The sequence below is a fragment of the Canis lupus genome, chromosome 30, assembly GCF_048164855.1.
Source record: "Canis lupus baileyi chromosome 30, mCanLup2.hap1, whole genome shotgun sequence".
Taxonomy (NCBI): domain Eukaryota; kingdom Metazoa; phylum Chordata; class Mammalia; order Carnivora; family Canidae; genus Canis; species Canis lupus.
Window position 1 is genome coordinate 41,252,398 of NC_132867.1, and position 13,723 is coordinate 41,266,120.

The following is a 13,723-nucleotide window of genomic DNA, read 5'->3' on the forward strand; positions in this document are numbered from 1 at the left end:
AACAAATTAAAAATGACCACGTCACACGCTGAGGCCACAGACAACGGAACAAGAGTGGTTTCCTGAGCCCTGGGCCCAGCGGGCTTGCTTCCAGCACCCAGTCCTCCTCCTCCTCCTCCTCCGTGGAGGACAGCACGGCAGATGGGGGTTCCCCACTGGGGGGATCAGCTGAGTTGACTTTCTGCACATCATTTTCACTTGACCAAGTTATGGAAGTCCTGTTTTTATCTTTAAAGATGCTATTTCATCAGCAACATTAGCCCAGACATTAAAATATTTTTTATCTTTGTATTTCCCTGAAATAGCAGTAGGCCCTAGTGTCAAGGAAAGTGAGCTCCCGTCTGTCTCCTACTCGCGCTGCTACTCCTAAGGCAGCGGCGCGGAAGCCGTCCTGCTCCTGGCCCGGGCAGTGGGCCTGGACTCTGTTCCTTGACTTGCTAATGTGCTCCGTTCTCTGGTTCTCCGGCAGGTATTTACTGGGCACCTACCGTGTGCCGGGCACTGTTGTAGAGTTGTGCTCACCCGTGGCCGTGACAGACAGACCATCACCTTAGTAAACGTTCCTGCCACTCCTTGCCGCCCCTGGGGTCTGCTGGTTATATCACTATTCTTGGTTATTTTACTCTTCTCCTCATGCTTTAATGTACTTTTTTTGTTGAATCCATGTGGACCAAAAAAAAAAAAAAATCTCCTGCCTTGCATTAGGGTTCACGGCGTTTATATTCTGTTCTGTAGTTATAATTAAGCTCTCCACACTTCCTTTGTAGGTTGAGTCTAAATAGTGTAAGTCCAGAAACAGCACTCACAATAAAAATTTTTGTAAGTTATTTCATGCAGGTGCCGCAGAGCAGGTCTTGGAATCCCGTCACTGAGTTTGCTGCTTAAAGGAGAAAGGTCGAGTTCCACATTCATGCCCGATGTTCATGTGATCCACGTTTGGATCACCATTTCCTGTCATGGAGTTTTTAAATTATTTTCAAATATTCATTGCTTCCCTTTTTATTTTTGAGAAAAGAAACCTATTCCTCCTTCAATACCAAGACCTTCTCGCCTTAATCATATTCTCTGCCCACCAAATTCTTTCTTTCTTTCTTTTTTTTTCTCCAAATTCTTTCTACTTGAAAGATTTCCTGTTCTAGTTCGGAGCAGTTTCTTTCCGGGCCTCCCACAAGGTGTTCCCTGGCGTATCCTTTCATTGCATAACCGGGTGAGTTCTTCCTCTCAAATCCCGTGTATCCCTCTTCGTTAGATTCCTTCTCATTTTGCTGGACTATATCCTCAAGTAATCTTTTCACGAAGGACAAGCAGAAGTTACGTTTTCTGAAAGCTGGCCTATCTCCAGCCTGCTGAAGTTTCTGTCTTCGGTCTTCGTGTCTCTCTGGTCCTGATAGACAAGAAATAGTGTTGAGAGAGAGGAGGATTTAACAAAGGAGCTACTTATGAGGTGCAGGCAGAGGTTGGGGAGAGTGGCCAGAAGGTGAAAACCGAGAGCCAACGCATCCTTACTGATAGTGTAGTTCGTTTCATCCAGAGTTTTGTGGGGAGGGAAAGGGTCCAAGGAGAAGTAGAAGGATCATGGAGTCCAAGTTTCCTTGGTCTCAGGGTCAAAATTCTTTGAAATCTGTAAGGCGGCCACATTTTGGGGTGCGTCTGTTGTGCTCCACTGCTCTCGACCCAAAGGTTCCCGCTGGCCTGCTCCCGTGAACCGGGTGCCGTGGTGGTGCATCCGCAGCGATGGCACCGTGTTTCTGGGAGACGTGTGCAGTGTCTCCGGTCCCGTTGGCAGGCGCGTGGCTGTAGATGTCACAATGTAGGGAAATCAGTGTCAGGAGAGAAGGGCTGTGCTAGGACCACCCAGCGCAGCAGCACGGCAGTTCCCCAGTGGGGGGCGCCGTCCACTGGGCAGCATTGCTCAGGGTGGGGCCCGGGCCCAGGGGCGCTCTCTGCTGACCATCTGGGGAGGAAATAGGATCCATTCACCTGTGTTCCTTTAGGAAATCGCTCTTGCAGTGGCTCGGGAGGAGGATAAGAGCCCTGCCAGGGGGTGGACGCCGAGGTTGGGGTGGGGGGGATGGTTAGAGACCTTCCTCCCCACGCTGCGGCCATCCTGCCCCGGAGTGGAAACCTCTCTGGGCCCCCGTGCCTGCAGCACCCAGCCTCCGAAGGGCCACGGGGAGGGCACTGGGCCTGGCGCAGGAGGCGGGGCTGCGGGGCCGTCTGGGGTTCACATAAGATGGGGTGCCGCTGCCCCCTTGGCTCTGTCATGGAGAAACTGGGGGACAAGACGGGCCGGATGTCAACTGTCAGGGATCCAGGAAAAGCAGAGGAAGAGAGAGAGTGTGGGAAAGGGGCTGACCCATGTTCAGGGGACCGAGGGAGGAGAATCTCGGAATTCGGTTCCCACACCCACTTAGAAATCGTGGGAGGGGGCCGGTGGGACCCACAGAGCGGGGCTCCCGTCACCTGTCGCCAGACTCCGTGCAGTTCCCCGTTTGTCCTGGAAAAACTGCTCTCAGGCTGGGAAGCTCTCCCAGGGGCGCGGCACCAGAGTGGCACCTGCCGCACGCGAGGTCCAGCGGCGGCCCCGGAGCCGGCCCTGCGCGCCCGCCGCTGCTGGAGGGAGGACGGGAGCACCGGCCAAAGTGGACCGTGCAGCGTCTGTTCGTGTCCTCGAGAGCGCAGTCCTGTGACTCAGTGGGGACGGGGCAGCCCCGGGGCCGGGGGCAGTGGCGTGCCGGGGCCCCGAGCACAGACGCTCCCCACTTTCCCGTCTGGGGAATGGTGACAGGAAGGAAGGAGAAGAGGGCAGGGTTTGGCTCCTCGGTCCTGGCCGCGCCCAGGCCCCGCTGCTCGCAGGCCGTGGGATCTCGGGCACGCCGCCCCGTGCGCCTCCCGCGCTCGCCGACCTCGTCACCCCGGAAGGCAGGTGCACTGGCCGTGGCCGGGGACGGTCTCCATTCCACTCTCCGCTTACTAGAGTTCACGGGTCTGATCGATGTTTGGGGGGAGGGGACTATATAGTAGTAAAACACACGTATCTGTGATGTTCTGAGTTTATTTATTTTTTTTAAATATTTCTTTTTTTTTTAATTTTTATTTATTTATGATAGTCACAGAGAGAGAGAGAGAGAGGCAGAGACACAGGCAGAGGGAGAAGCAGGCTCCATGCACCGGGAGCCCGATGCGGGATTCGATCCCGGGTCTCCAGGATCGCGCCCTGGGCCAAAGGCAGGCGCCAAACTGCTGCGCCACCCAGGGATCCCATGTTCTGAGTTTATATTCAGGCAGGAAGCTCAAATAGGAGTCAGCTGCTGAGTGACCGGTGTCCTTCTGTGTCAGGGGACATGAAGTGACATGTGGGCGCTCCTCCACGCTCAGAGTGGAGCTGAGGAGGCAGAGACACAGGCGGAGGGAGAAGCAGGCTCCCTGCAGGGAGCCCGATATGGGACTCGATCCCAGGACCCCAGGGTCACGCCCTGAACCACCAAGCCACCCAGATGCCCCTTAAATCTAGTTTTTGAACGTGATGCCTCTTTATTGGCAAATGTGACATTTTGAATCTTTGTAAATGGTTTTGTTCTTCCTTTAAGGTTTGTGTTCATATGTAGTAAACACTGTTAAGCACCTATGTGTTCTGGACTCTGGGCTTGAGCAGCTTTCCCAGGGCTCTCCCCAGGCACCCCGCAGCACCCGGTAGAGATGGGATGAGGTCACAGAGAAGGGGAGGAGTGGGGCCCCCGCCAGCAGTGCTCCCTGGCCCTCGCCAGCTCTGCTGTTCCAGCTGAGCTCCTCTTCCCAAACCCTGCATCCGCCCCAGGGGATCCCCAGGGAACCCTCAGGGGACGCAGGGGTCACTTCTGCATCTTGCCCTAGATTTCCTGTCAGTTGGCTGTCCTGTGACCTCAGATCCCTGGTGGGGCCAAGAAAAGCTATGAACGTGCAGTCTGTCTGGCTCTCTAATTCTTATAAGGGCGGGAGTGATGAGCTCTCTGCATCCCAAGGGAAGCCAGAGCTCCCATGCAACTTTTTAAATTGTGAAATATATCGTACTTGTAGAAAAGCACATTAGCAACCAATTTATTGAATAATATTAGAGCGAACCCTTGCCTGTTTCTTTAAAAGTAAAATGTCATTATTATAATGGGCAACTCATTATTCAAATTTACAAGTCAACTTACCCGTGACTGTTTTTTGTGTGAGCACGTGTGCTCGTGCATGTGTGTGCATATGTGTGCATGCGTGTGTATGTGCACACATGTCTTAGTGCATGCATGTGAGAGCATTGTGCACGTGTCTATGTGCACCAAGCATGTGTATGCACACATGCATGTGTATAGATGCATGCATGAGAGCACACATGTGCCTGCAGTGTGCACATGCGTGTGTGTGCATGAGTGTATTACGAGAGCATGTGTGCACAGGTGTGTATGAATCTGCATGTGTGTACATGCACAAATGAGAGCACGTGTACAATGCATGTATGCATGTGTACAAGGCACACACATGCACGTGTGTCTGCATGTGTGAGCATTGCACATGTGTGCATGAAAGCATGCACACACATGTGCATGTGCCTATGTGTATGAGAGCATGTGTGTGCACGTGCATTATGAGAGTGTGTATGCACACGTGTGTGTGTTGGAACTCCGCTGCCACAGTCTGGCCTGTTGGAGAGTGCACTTCTGCTCTGGCACCGCAGCTGCCTTGGTGTGAGGCGCGCCTGCCGTGTCCTGCAGGCCCAGAGACTTGTCACAGATCTATTGTGCAGTCACCAGGCTGCGGGAGGTTTCACATGCCCCCTGCCTCCTGCCTCCCACCATGAATATCGCTGCGAAGCCAGTAAAACCATCCGAACAACCAGGGAAAGACCAACAACGCCGGAGCTCGCGGAGTGGGGGTAGGTGGGGCGTGGCGGGGCCTGGAGGCCCCTCAGTGTCTGGCCCTGCTACGCACACACGGCCCCAGCCTCCCCTCCTGCCAGGATTCCGCAGATGTCACGCGGAAGCAGACCCAGCAAACAGCGCTGGGGGAGTGACAGTTGTCCTCGTGCTTGGTCCATGGTCCCTGTTCCTTTCCCAGGTGGCACCTGGTGGGACACATCTCACCTCATCGGGGGAGTCTCCTGGGGGGCCCGGGCCCCTTGGATCCATGTGGCTCCTCCAGAAGCCTGTTGCCAGCCGGGTCTTCAGTGATGTCTGGAGACATTGCTGGTTCCTGTTTCACTGAGTCCCGGGCCCCTTCGAGCTCCGTGCGACTGCGCCCCGGAGACCCGCAGCCTGTCGGTGCTGGGCAGGAGGTTGAGGCCTCAGAGGAGACCATTGGGTGGACGTGCTCCACGGGCTCTGGTCACGTTGTTCTTCCAGGAACCTTTTCGTGGAGATGGCACGACGGTGTGTGGTTGGTACAAGATGAAGAAGCCCCGCTGCTGCTTGTCACACATGTCTGCACGGTGAGCACGAGTCACCCACTTACACACTGACGGAGCACCTGGGTGTTACGTGCAGACCTGCGCCACTACTGGGAACAGAAGGGGCAGCGGCGGCGTGCCAGGAGGGTGGCCTGCACGTCTCAGGGCTGGTGGTTTAATTCCTGTGACTCTCGTCCTCTGCCTCGCGCTGCGGGTAGCTGCCCGCGTGGCCTCGGGCCTCGGAGGACCAGGGGCTTCCTCCTCCCGCCCCCACCGTGAGTCTTCTGGCCTCATGTTTGTCGCTTCATGCTCCCAAGGTGGCCGCTGCGCCTGGGACACCTTTCCTCGCTCCAAGGGCAGAGCGCAGAGAGCACAGGGCGCTGCCGGAGGGATTTGTCTCTTATGTTGAGAAAGCGGATGCCCTCCTGAAGTCCCTGCACGCTTCTCCTGGAACGGGGCCACATGCCCAACCCCAGACCAGCCGCTCGAAGAGCGGGGGTGGGGTTCCTTTACGGCTTAGATCTGGGCCTGGGGTGTCCTCTTGGGGTTCGAGTCTCACCTGGAGTCGTGCAGGGGGGACTCCAGGGGAGGTTTTCATATGTCATTCAATTATATGTATATATATTTTTATCCACTGGTTTAGAAAATTTGTAACGCTATAGGATTCCCATGAGGCCGGTAATGGCTTTGAGTTAATTTTGTGTTCTGTTTGTCGTAACATGAAAGGCACTAGAAAGACAGATGTGCCCGAGCGCAAACACAGCAGGAAGTCAGTACACGCGAGACACGGGTCATCTGCGTCGCGGGTCCCGAGCTCAGTGCGTCGGCGGCAGCTCGTGGCTCGCTCGTGGCCCAGGCCTCGCCCTGGTCATCGAGGCTTTGTCGGAGTTGTGAGACCTCGGAGGCCGTGCCCCGGTTCTTTCTCGCGGCGTTCTCGGCTCCTCTCTCCGTCTGAGCTGCAGGATCCGCTGTCTGGTTCCAGGGGAGGGCGGGGGCCCTGTTGGTTCGTTACTCAGGATTCAGGTGCGTTTACAAATGAACTTAGAAGGAGCGGTGCGCGGGTCGCTCGGGGGTCACTACCCAACAAACCACCCGAGGTCACGGTCCCAGGGCCACCGCCTGACTGGCCCCCAGTCTGTGGCTCAGCGATCTGGGCTGGGCCCCACGGGGGTCCTGCGTGTGGCTGCGGGTCGGCTGGCGCCCGCCTGGGGCTACGACTCCACCCTCACCTGGTGGCTCGGCGTGTGGGGAAGCTGTGGGGCCTCTGGGGCCACGTGCTGTCTGCGGGGTGAGGTGGGGGGTTGCAGGGGGGGCGCCAGCCTGGGGAGCGGACCCCGCATCCAAGGGCTGCCTCGTCGTGGGCGCAGGCACGGAGGGCACCTGCTGGCGTGTGTTTCACGGTGTTTCCCGTTGTCGGGCTCTGGGTTTCCCCTCTGCATATCCTGGGCTTTCCGCTCTCCTCCGGCGCTGTCAGTAGGTCTTATGTCGCTTTTGTCGCGCACGTACTCGGAGTCTTCTCTGCTGCCAGGCCTTCTGCGACCGTGTTCATGGGAGGGTGTCCTCGGGCCCCCCAGCTGCCTGCACACACATGGGCCGTGTGTCCTCGTCCTCCCGCCACCAAGTGCGTAGACCGCGAGTGCGCACCCCGCTTGTGTTCGGGGCGAGCCCGAGTCCTACCTACCTGGACTTCCCATTTCTCTGTTCCTGCCAGTTAGAGAGACCGTGGAGCACCCCGGGGCACCACGGACCGAAGCTGGGGTTGGTGCCAGTGGCCGGCAGCTCCCCGTCCTCTGTGCCTGGCTCCCAGGCTGCCCCGGGGTCTCCGAGGACCGCCTGGGCCCCGTGTCCCGGAACCACTGCGTCAGAAATGACCCTTCTCTGTTGTCTCCGTCCCTTCCAATGACGTGGGTCGGAACCCATCACGGAACATTCTGAGAACGTGGATCTCTGCGGGTCGTGTCTCCCTCTGCACCTGTTCTCGCTGGCGGCAGCTTCTTGGCTGCAGGGGCCTCTCCTGGGTCTGCAGGATGCGAACCTGTCCTCCGCAGAGACTGATGATTTTCTGCTCCTCTTGGATCCTGAGGCTTCTAGATGGTTCCAAATGCTGATAAGCTCAGACAGGCAACATATGATCATTAGCAAAGAAACATGTCCTGTTTCTCGGCCCGTGGGAGGATAAGGTGGGCCCCGTGAGTGAATTTCCCAGGAGCTAAAAGTAGCCCCTTAATGCCCCGAAATTAGGGTTGTGTGTCTAATCTGAAATTTTAGCTGGACTCGTAAATACCTTTCCTGCTTCCTGGCCTTGTTACGTCACAAGGCGATGGGAGCAGCGCGTGGCCAGCTCATGGACAACAGTGGCCGCATTGTGTTCTCACGCGTGAGGTCATCGAGGGGCTGCGGGGTCTGCGCACCGGCTCCCGGCACCGACACCTTCGGAGGTGCTGCCCCCCGGGCCGCGGGCTGGCCTCCACCCCTCTGCCACCGTCAGCAGGATGTCTGCCGCCGGCGCCCCTGCCGCCCCCCGCTCACGTGGGATCGGCTGTGGGCCGAGAGACCGCCCAGTGACGCTTGTCCCCGCCACGTTGACAGCAAGTGCGAGGAGCCCGTCAAGGGGCTAGAGCGGCCTCCCGTGAGTGAAGTGCTGGCTTCTGGAACGCCTGGGCCGGCCGCCGGGGAGCACGAGCCTCGGTCCTGGTCCTGGGCTGCCTTTAGACGGTGACAGTTGGCGCCTCCGTTACGTCGGGGCAGTTTAGGGGTATTTGAGCTCGTGCTCTGTCTTGCCCTTCTCACGGTTTGCATCCTCCGGGGCTGCCTGACTCAGAGGCCACGGAGTCTCCCCACGCAAACCCCAAACCGGGTTCACGCCAGCCAGGCCTGGTGTTCCGCTCGGCACGCCGCACCGCACCTATGGGCGCTCCGGTGTGGGTGGGAGAGCGGCCGGGGGAGGCGACACCACATCTTCGTTCTGCGTCGCGATGGGCCTCGGGTGCGGCAGTAAGCAGTTCCCCGAGTCCTGTAATCAGACCGCGTCTCTACATAATCAAAAACGATGCGTTTCCGGCGGATTAGACATCTTCTCCCGTCCCCAGCCCGTCCTGCCGGGTTAGATCTGCCCTTGGAGGGAGCACGCAGGGCCGGCGACGCCGCAGGGCTTTGAGCTCCCACTGCGGTCAGAGCGGCTGTCCCGTGTCCGCCCTCCCCGGGGTCTCGGGCCCGGTCTCTCGGTGCCATCAGAGGGCGACCGTGTGGTCTCTGTCCCGTGCTGTTTCCCCGCCGAGTGACGTGGACTCCGGGTGAGGGTGGGCGGAGGCGGAGAGGCACGGAAGCGTGCGGATGGCGGGACTGGGCTGAGTCCACACGTAAATGCAGTGACCGTCCCTGCGCACAGTCACGGCCACCACTCTGATGTGTAGGGGATGGCAGGTGAGTGGCCGTGGTTTCTGTTCCCACGCAAAGGCTTTGTTGGAAATGGGGGTTTTCGCAGACGGGGCCCCGGGGCGCCCAGGAGGACATCGGAAGCTCAGACCGTCGGGCTGGCTGGTTCGTGAAGAAGAGAGACTGTGCCGGGGAGCGAGGGGGCACGGGCGCCTGGTGACGGGCCCTGAGGCTGGTGCGGGGACACAGGGTCTGCCTGGAGCTCCAGGCGGCGGGGCCGCGGTTCGGCAGCAGGCCGTGGGCAGGGGCCACACGCGTGGCGAATCTCAGGACCTGGAAACAGGGCCCGAATGCGTGTGCGGGTGTCCCAGTCACTGGGGTGGCCAGGACACGGCCCCACAGGCCCGGCGGCATCAGCAGCAGACTTCTATCTACTCACCGCCACTTGGAGGCCGGCCGGCGGGGCTCAAGGGCTCGGCAGGGTTGGCTCCTGGGGAGGCTGTGGGGCCGGAACGTGCCTAGGGACGTCCCCACCCGTGTCCGCGGTCGCGTCCCTCTGTGGGAGGCTGTGTCCCAGTGTCTCCTATGAGCACAGCAGGCCGACCGCGGGGCCGTCCACCCCCATGACCCCATTTCGTGCCCCCACCCCTTTAGAGACTGTCTCCAAACACAGCCACGTTCTGAGGGGCTGGTGGCTGGGATCCCAGTGGGGGTGTCCTCCGGGGTCACAGTTCATCCATAACGACAGCGGCCCAGTGGGTCCGAGAGTGGCCAGGCCCCTCACGTGATGCCGGGGAGCTGCTCCAGGGGGCTTCTTTGCTCCCCCGTCTGGCCCCGAGCCGAAGACAGTGGCGGTGGGAACCCCAGAACCTCGGCCTTGGGATCGGTGGCAAACGCACCTGAGGAGGCGGCGTCAGAGGCGCTGAGGGCCCCGCTCCTGGGGGGGGGGGGGTGTTGGCGCTGGGATGAGGGGCCGCCTGGGTCCCCGGCGCGTCCTGCAGCCCGTCCTGCGGCCCGGGAAGGCAGGCGGGCTTCCCCAGAGGGCCCGGGCCGCTGTCCCCGCAGTGGTCGGTGGCACCCGTGTTCCGCGTGAGGCCGCGCGCTGCTCTGTGGGCTCGTATCGGCCTCGCCCGCCGCCGGCTTAGCGCCCCGTCCCCTTGGCCAGCGGCCCGTTCTGTGCCTCCCGGCCCTCAGGGTGGCACCGCCCTGTCCCCACGGCGATGGGGGGTGAGTGTGCGGCTCGTCCCCTGCCCCGAAGAGGGGGTCCTGGCAGCTTGTTCAGGGGCGCAGACTCAGGCGGCAGCCACCTCACCGCCGGATCCCGACGTGTAGACGCAGGCTTCTGGGTCCCTCTGACCAAGGGGCTGAGGGGCAGGCCCAGGCCTCCTTGCTGCCTCGGTGACAGCGCCTGAGCACTGGGGCAAGGTGCCTGGTGACGGGGACGGGCTGGCGGGCCTGCCCCAGGCCCCCGAGGGCACTCCTGGGAAGCATCACCCGAGGCCTGGGTGCCGGGGCTCACCCAGGTGTCGTAGAGTCAGGGTGACGGGTGGGGGGAAGGCGGCCTCGGTGTGTCGGGTACGCACGTTGGGGAGCAGCTTGACGGCAGAGGGCTGGGCTCTGGGTCCCCCGCCCCGAGATTGAAGGCTCTGGGCCTCAGTTTCTTCATCTGTAACGCGGAGGTCTAGACTCCCAACAACCCATTCTACAGGATATAACGTCACAGGCGTCAGGAAAATGCAAATGAAGATTCCCGAGTGACACCGTCATACCGGGGTTGGACTAATGAGTTCGGACCAACGGAGTGTCATACAAGTGAAATCCGCGTGGGCACAGTGTAGTCACCGAGGCGAGCCCAGGCGAGCGCCCCGTTGCCACGGATTGCAATCTTTGGGTGTCACCCAGAGATCCTGCATGTTGGGCAGCAGTGGGGTCGGGGTCGCGGGAACGCCCTGAGCACAGGAGGGAGCATCATCAAGTCTCCTGGGGGAGCGGCTGAGCTGAAAGCCCTGCATCGGGAACGCAAGCTTGGGTGTTCATGGGTGTTTCTGTTAGAGACTCTTAGGGTGGCCAGTGGAAGACTGAGCGTCACGCAGTAGGGGGCAGTAAGGGCCCGCAGGGGAGGCACAGGAGACGTAAAACTCAAGAGGAAATAGGAGGACGCCGTTTCCTGGCTGGGCAGATGGACTCGGCATTTGGAAAATGGACAGTGGCTGGCGGGTGCTGTGGTGTCAGACCCCACGGGCAGCATTTAGAAGAAGGTCTATTTAAAAAGCCCTAGACAGTGTACCCCTTGCTTGTTTATTTTATTTTATTTTATTTTAAAGATTTTATTTATTTATTCATGACAGAGAGAGGCAGAGACACAGGCAGAGGGAGAAGCAGGCTCTACACAAAGAGCCTGATGTGGGACTCGATCCTGGGACCCTGGGATCACACCCTGGGCTGAAGGCAGATGCTCAACCGCTGAGCCACCCAGGCGTCCCTCCCTTGCTGGTCTAAACTTGGATTTAAGAACGTAGAGCTGGCTTCAGCTCGTCTGGGCCCGTCGAGCCGCCCGTAAGTGCTCCTGCGGCCCGAGTCGAGCTCCCGGCCGCGCTCCTGCTGTGCCCACCGTGGCCATGGAGGGGCGGGGGGCGCACGGGCCGAGCGCAGCGTTTGAGCAGACGGTGGGCCCTGGGTGCTCCGCGGGGTGGGCGTGTGGACCGGCCCCGCTGGCTCATGTTCCTTTGGATGGAGCCCAGCCCACGGGAGCGATGAAGCCACGCGTTCTGACCCCACTTCCGGGGCGTCCGGGCCAGACGCTGACAACCCAGGCAGGTGCCCAGCAGCAGGGGAGTGTGTCCTGAGATGCCAGCCACAGGAGCGCCCAGGGCCAGGCCCGCACTCGGGACAGCGAGTGGGACCCACTGAGGGTGGCGGCGGAGGAGGGACACGGCAGGTCATGACCTTGAGTCATGAAGAGGGCTAGCAGCCAGGATGGAGCTCGCGGCCAAGGCCACATCCCTTGGCTCTTGTCAAGGGCCCCGCGGAGCCCCAGGCCCGGCTGGACCCAGATGCCAGCGCTCCAGACAGGAGATGCGGTGTCGGTGGTGAGGCCGTGAGAAACGCATGCCCAGGGGTGGCTGCAGCTCCCCAGGGAATCCTGGGGATGGGCTTTCAGAGGAGAGACCCAGGCGGAGCAGGGACTGGCTACCTTGTCACCTCGGGGACTGCTGAAGTAGGGTCTGGAGCGAGAGCCTGCGCCACGCAGCCTTGGGCTCCAACACGCATGGTTGCTGAGGCTGCACGCGGCTCGGTGCCACGGGCAGGTGAATGGGCGGACCGGGACGCCCACGCCCTGGAAGGGGGCCCTGCATTGAGGCTGGACGGTGGAGCCACAAGGCAGGTCCCACGTGGTTCTATTCATGCGAGCCTGTAGGGAAGGAAGCTGATCCACGGGGCCAGGGGTGATGGGAAGCGCCCTGACGCGGCCACGGCATTGACCCCGGCTGTGGCTTTCCAGGTGCCGTCACATTGCACAGCAGTGAGTGCATCTGAGCTGTGCATGTGCTGTCCCTCGTGCCCCCGCGGTGGCACCAGCAGGTCCGCGTGGCCCCTGGAGTCTGCTTTGAAGAGCATCCTGGCTGATCCGGCAACCTTCGAGCTGCCTTCTGGGGACCCTGGGTGTTGTGGCCCGTGTGGCAGAGCCGCGGGCCAGACCCGAGGTGGTGGGGGTGCAGGTGGAGCCTGGTGTTTGGGGGCAGTGGGGTGCAGAGAGCCTGCCGTGTGTCAGGTGCCAGAGGATGGGCAGCAATGCCGGGTCTGGCCCAAGCCATCCTTTCCAGTCTGCGTGAGGAGGAGGGGACTCATCAGGCCGGTCTGGCTGGCGTGTTCGAGACTCTGCTGCCCCGGAGCGTCCCTGCCCGTGGAAGGCCTGTGGGCCTGTCTCACCGCCCCCACTGGAGTCTGGTCCTGCTTCTCACGGTGGGACCCTGGCCAAGGCACCTCTCTGTGCTTCCATTTGCTCGGAGGGAAGCGTTTGCAGGGTCCCCAGGAGTGCAGTGTCTTTGCAGCCTCTGCTGGGTCTTCTGTCCTTTGCGTTCAGAGCATCGGTCGCAGTCACTGCGGAGTAATGAGTTAGTAACGAACCTTCCCAACACCCGGCGGTGAGAGGCAAGCGCGATCCTGCATCACCCTCGGTCTCTCGGGTTCGGTACTTGAGACACGGGGCTGGTGGGCCAGGTGGCTCCCGGGCTGCGGGCCTGGACGGTCAGCTTCCACCTGCAGGGCCCGCGGCTCAAGCGTCCCCCTGACACGGCAGCTGGCTCCCCCAGCCCCACCACGCGAGGCCCGAGGGCCGAGCCAACGTGCACTTGACGACTCAGCCTGGAAGTCACAGCGCCTGGGTGCCCGCACGGTCATCTGGCTCCCCGGTGCCCCGAGGCGTGCTCAGCTTGTAAAGTGAAGCCGGGCCTGCCCCGGAGAGCGGGGAGCCTGTCCCAGACCCCGCGCCGCACCCCACCCCCAAAGAGCGTGCGGGCACCTCTCCCGCCGACCAGGCCTGCAGGTGCCCGGCCTCGGGAGCCCTGAGCTTGGGTCCCGGCTTCCTGTTGGTTCTCTGCCACTTGGGGGGGTGGGGACACAAGTGCAGCCAGGAAACGTGAGCTTTGGCTTCACCATTGAAAGTAAGGAACATGTGACAAGGGGAGAAAAACTGGTTAGGTCCCTGGGTGGCCCAACAGGGCGCGTGTGTGAGCCCAAACAAAGGTGTAGGAGGTGCAGCACCGTCTGGGAATCAAATAGTTGAGGTACCGTGGGTCTGTTTTTATAGGGACTCCATGTGCAGTTTGATGTTTTAAATGATGCTTAAAAAATCCTAAAATAAAACCTACCTGTAATGCCTCCTCCCAGAGCTAACGACTGGTGACATTTAGGGGCATCACTTCATGTCTTCCCTTCTTT

General features: G+C 60.5%; 1 protein-coding gene and 1 long non-coding RNA gene across 3 annotated transcripts in view; one reads left to right on the plus strand and one right to left on the minus strand.

The window, feature by feature from the left end:
* The window catches only part of RRP1 (ribosomal RNA processing 1), a 131,874-nt gene that overhangs the window by 117,855 nt on the left and 296 nt on the right, over positions 1–13,723 (plus strand). The window lies entirely within an intron of this gene.
* LOC140621760 (uncharacterized) lies at positions 4,051–7,711 on the minus strand. Its single transcript, XR_012021515.1, has 2 exons — positions 7,089–7,711; positions 4,051–6,985 (listed from the first exon to the last, which is right to left on the minus strand). It is a non-coding gene; the product is annotated as an uncharacterized lncRNA (long non-coding RNA).